The following is a 6,000-nucleotide window of genomic DNA, read 5'->3' as shown; positions in this document are numbered from 1 at the left end:
TAGGCTGCCTTTCCCGCAACCCGCGCGTTATACGCATTTTAGACAACACGGATTACTGGTTGTTTACCCTTCTCGACCCCCGCTACAAAGAGAACTTCTCATCTCTCATTCCTCTGGTGGAGAGGATGAGCAAAATGGTGCAATACCAGAAGATCCTTTTTGAAAAATTGCTCCAAAATTTTAAATCTGACAACGCTGTCAGCAGAGTCCGTAGTTGCTTGGCCAAGCAAGGAGGGGAGACAAGGGGAACACACAGCAGTTCCAACAGAGACAGGGCAACACTCTCCAACGCCTGGGACAGTTTCAAGACACCCTGTCAGCACCCTCACCCTGATGCGGCAATATTGCGAAATATTTTGGAAGATGGTGAAGGAGCACATAGCCGACCGTGTCAGCGTCCTCAATGATCCCTCATTGCCTTACAACTACTGGGTGTCCAAGCTGGACACGTGGCACGAACTGATGCTTTAAGCTTGCTGCAGTATTATCTCCGTCCTGAAAAGGCAAAAAGACTGAACTGAAGACAACCTGATGCATCCTGAACGGATTGCTCTCTATTCAGAATGCATTAGGATAAAACTGATCAGTTCTTTTCCGGTATTCAGCCCCTAGGACGGAAATTAATGCCGGAAACGAATAACGCTAGTGTGAAAGTACCCTTGCAGGGTGAGCTCACCTGAAGGCCTTCGCATATAATGTTTTAGAGGGTCAGCTCACCAGCAGGCCCCCACCTAAAATCTTTAACAGGGTCAGCTCACCAGCAGGCCCTTGCATATAATTTTTTACAGGGTCAGCTCCCCAGCAGGCCTTAACCTACAATCTTTTACAGGGTCAGCTCACCTGCAGGCCTGCACCTAAAATCTTTTACAGGGTCAGCTCACATGCAGGCCCGCACCTACAATCTTTTACAGGGTCAGATCACCTGCAGGCCTTCACCTAATTATACCTAATAGGTAATTTGCGCACATGCTGCCTTGCTTGGATGTGGTAGCCGTAGCTGTTTCTCAGGCTCCCTCTCCGGAATCTAATCATGACTCCCCCGTTACCCATGGTCTACATAGTTTGGGCTGAAAATAACATTGAAAGTTGATAGGGCAGACATCAGAATGGATTGTTGCAATCACGGGGACGTGCGATCGTCCCCAGGTTATCTAGAGTCACCAATGCGACAGCAGGCCCTCGCCAATAATGTTTTAGAGGGTCAGATCAGCAGGCCCTTGCTCCAGATGTTTTTGAGGGTCACCAGCAGGCCATCAATCATAATTTTTCAAGGCTGTGTATGATTCCCTCCTTTATGTGTAACAATGGGTGTATTGGAGTGCCGGTTCCTTGTAAATATTGGCAGCCCTTTCACTTAGTGCATAGGCTTTATGAGTATAGGAGTTCCACTACCTGAACAATTGTACCACAATGTGAATGAGGCCCTCCTTTATGTGATATGCAGGTTGTATTGGAGTGCCTTTTTCTTGTAATTTTTGGCAGCACTTGCACTTTATATACAAGTAACTATACAGGAAAGAATATTTCCCATCAATTTTTCCTCTAAAATCTATTTTTTTCTTCGGTTTTGTGCTCATTAATGTCAGTCTGTAAAAGTGGCGTACTATTCGGACAACATTGTTCCCAGCAGCGACCTACAACTACAAGATGCATCCAGACATCCTCCCCATGCTGTTCCAGAACCATTTTGGTGGTGTTTCCATCAATTTCTGACATTTTCCTATGAACCAGACACCCTCCCCTCTTCAGAGCAGGGGGTACCTGGTTTAATGCTCGGGTTCTCCTATTGACTTCCATTATAATCTGGTGCTCGGTCAAGCACCCGAACATCCCGATGTGTTCGGCCAGAGCACCCGAGCACTACGGTGCTTGATCAACACTAGTGCAGAGTCCACCACTTAGAAAGGGAGGGACTGCAGCACCAGTTGGAAGTTGAATGCGTGCACGCATACGGCTGTCTCTTGGCAATCACTTTGGTGATCGATTGCTGACAGAATAACTGACGAGGAGTAGGAGCAGGAGCATCTGGACTAGAAGAAGATGGGAATGACAGACAGCTCAGTTCGGCTGCGGTGGTGGAGTCTTGACTGGCTGAAACCGGGCGCGTGCCACTGGGTGATGCAGGGGTAGCTGCGACAGGCTGGACAGCCAAATCAGAGCTACGGTTCTCCCAGGCCGCTGCATCGCGACGCTGCATATGTTGACGCAGGGCCGTAGTGCCAACATTGGCACCCTGGCCACGCTTCACCTTCTGCCCACATATTCTACATGTGGCCACGTTAACCTCCTCTGACAGCTTAAAAAAAACTGCCACACCGCCGAGTAGGTGATTTTCCCCCCAACAGTCCGCACTGACTGACTGCTACCGCCGCTGCGTCCGTGAACCCCTGAACCACTACTTCCTGGGCAGGTAGGCTGCTGCGAAGCAGGTGGTCTACCCTGGGCACGTCTGGCTCCCGACCTGCAACTGCTGCCACCCTGCTGACTCCCAGCCATGCTACCACACAGCTGGCTCAGCTGCCTCACAGGCAAGCTGCCACCCTCTTCTCCTGATGATGATGAAGCCCCTTCTGCACCCGGCTCCCAAGTGCAATCGGTTTCATCACCATCAATTAGTGTCTGCACGTCACTGATGTCCTCCTCAAAGGTCTCTGGGTCAGGAGCCTGACCACTCGTAACACAAGCTCTTGCGCCACTCTCCTCATCCCTACTTGCCCGCCTAGCGGAGGAAGTGGTGGATGTCTCCTCCAGATCTTGGCTGGGCAGTAGCTACTGACTGTCCTCTAGCAGCTCGTCCTCGCTGTAGAGTGGAGCTGAGCCCACAGCATAAAATACTTCTGTGGCTGAGGGAACAGCAAAGGACAGAGGCAGGTTGAGGACAGGTGCCATGCCAACTAAGGGTTGTATAAAGAAATGAAGCAAAAAGCAAATGGCTGCTCACCTAGGAGATCCGTATGGAAAAGTGCTCACCTCAAGAATTACCCAAAAACCAAAGAGAAGATATAGAAAAATAGAGGGGCACTCAAATATCGAGGAGCCTATGGTAGCAAACAAACTGTGAACAAACAGTATTATTAATTGAACATTAATAAAAATTTATAAAAATGACATATAAAATTAGCATATAAAAAGACGTCTGTATATGACTCACATGGATATACAACACATCCAGATGGTGACTGGTATACCAAAAAGTATCAAATATTCACCTAATACGAGGCAGTGTTGTGGTAAACATACACTATGTTCTAATGTCCCATATAGGTGAGCGGAGGTATGCCGCTACTGAAATAAGTAAGATGGATGTATGTCGGTCCATATCTATTAGGCTAAATGGGTAACCATCTACCACATCGCCATAGAGTCCATTAGCACTTGCCCTTGAGAACCAAAATTCTAAAGAATCTTACCACCAGATAAGGTATCGGGTGTTTCCTATCTTGCGTGTACCTGCTACTGGCGTCCCATGTAGTCTCGCGGTACCAACGTGGCGACCCACGTGACTTGCGGAGTCCCACGTGACTTGCGGCGATGCCTCGTAATAAACAGTCCACGTGATCAGGAAGTTGTAAGTGCTATGTCCAGCATCTTTCAGTGGATATTTCTATGCGATGTACCACCGCCACTGAAGAAGGGGAGGTTCCCCGAAACGCGTATGGGACATTTGGACGGAGTAGCAAGCAACCAGTGTATATGGTTGAGGCCATTAGCGATATTTGATACACATCACATAGAAATATCCACTGGAAGACGCTGGACATAGCACTTACAACTTCCTGATCACGAGGACTGTTTATCACGAGGCATCGACGCAAGTCACGTGGGACGCCGCAAGTCACGTGGGATTCCACGTTGGTACTGCGAGACTACACGGGACGCAAATAGCAGGTACACGCAAGATAGGAAACACCAGATACCTTATCCGGTGGTAAGATTCTTTTGAATTTTGGTTCTCAAGCGCAAGTGCTAATGGACTCTATGGCGATGTGGTAGATGGTTACCCATTTAGCCTAATAGATACGGACCGACATCCATCCATCTTACTTATTTCAGTAGCGGCATACCTCCGCTCTTCTATATGGGACATTAGAACATAGTGTATGTTTACCACAACACTGCCTCGTATTAGGTGAAGATTTGATACTTTTTGGTATACCAGTCACTATCTGGATGTGTTGTATATCCATGTGAGCCATATACAGACGTCTTTTTATATGCTAATTTTATATGTCATTTTTATTAATTTTTATTAATGTTCAAAAAATAATACTGTTTGTTCACCTGCTACCATAGGCTCCTCGATATTTGAGTGCCCCTCTATTTTTCTACAACTAAGGGTTGTATCTGACGAACCCACCGACTGTTGGCTGGGGGTGTCTGATGTCACTTGGGATGACGTGGATGACCCAGTTAACCAATCAAGAACTGCTGGGTTGCTGGTCAAGACACCACCGCTAGATGACACCGGGAGCTCAGGCCTCTCGCTGCGACTTCTGCTGCCACGCCCCCTTACTCTGCTGTGACCTCAGCTTGCGCCCGAAACATTCAGGCCTCTGCAACTCCTCTGTGCACGGCCTGGCACTTCTATGCCTGACATACTTGTAGCTGTACTACACAAATTAAACAGAAATTAAAACACCCCTAAAAGCAACAAATATAATTTTCTTTTTGTACTAAAATTGTCCACTAAACGCTTTCACCACAATTAACTGCAGAAATGTACTGAGAATTTATTTTTCTAGTAGTACTGAAATACACCCCTATACCCTTTGACCAGAAATAACTGCAACAGTACAGTGCGTATATAGTTTTCTTTTTTTTTTACTGTAATATGCCCCTATACGCTTTAAACAGAAATAACTGCAGAAGTGAAATGCGTATATATTTTTCTAGTTGGACAGAAATAGGCCACTATACGCTTTCACCAGAAATAACTGCAATAGTGCAGTACGTGTATATTTCTCTTTTTTTTATGAAGTACGCCCCTATATGATTTCAACTGAAATAACTGCAGAAGTGAAATGCGTATATATTTTTCTTGTTGTACTGAAATACACCCCTATACGCTTTCACCAGAAATAATTGCAACAGTGCAGTGCGTATATATATTTTTCATTTTTTACTGTAATATGCCCCTATACATTTTCAACAGAAATAACTGCAACAGTGCAGTGTGTATATATTTTATTTGTCGTACTGAATTAGATACTAAGATATAAGCCACTAAAGGATTTTCAACATAACACTTGCAGCCCATTAACAAAAAGCTGGAATGACAGAGCTGTCTAATGACTATTTGGATCTCCAAATAATCGTTCCCTGCACTTGTAAATCACTTTCCTATCAATGTCCCTAGCGCCTTCTGACATTTCTCCCTGCACTAAGATGCTGTGAAATGATTCATTCCTATCCTTTCCCTGCACTTTAAAAAAAAAATATGAAAAAATTATTTATAACATAGAGGTTTTTCCAAATTGCTGTCCCTAGCGCCTTCACAGGTCTGTCCCTGCACTTTGAATGCTGGAAAATAGCAGAAACTAAAATGGCTGCCATATTTAAAGGACTGTGACATCACAGGGCTGTCTGACTGCTGATTGGCTGCATGCAGGCATGTTGATCTGGGTGATCCCGCCTTCCCAGAGTTCCGTGCCCCATGTCCTCAGTCCTCACACATGTAGCTTCCATTTTTGGAAAATTGTGATTCGATACTACGAAGTGCGAGGAAATTCGCATTCATTGCAAATCAAATTTTTCCTTAAATTCGGTTTGAATTCCACTTCATCAGCTTCGATTCACTCATCTCTAACTGACACCCCTAAAAGCTATTCATCTATGCACACTGATCACACACCATTGTGGGAGTGATTGACACAATTGTAATTGGCCAGTGGTTAATTCACATCCTGCACCTGGTATTATTGGTTATTCAATTATCCACTAAGTTATATTTTATTTGGGGACTAATTATTGCAGTGACAGGTATGTGAATTACACCCAAGG

The sequence above is a fragment of the Bufo bufo genome, chromosome 4, assembly GCF_905171765.1.
Source record: "Bufo bufo chromosome 4, aBufBuf1.1, whole genome shotgun sequence".
NCBI lineage: Eukaryota > Metazoa > Chordata > Amphibia > Anura > Bufonidae > Bufo > Bufo bufo.
The sequence above is the reverse complement of the archived record's forward strand: the minus strand, read 5'-3'. Positions refer to the sequence as shown.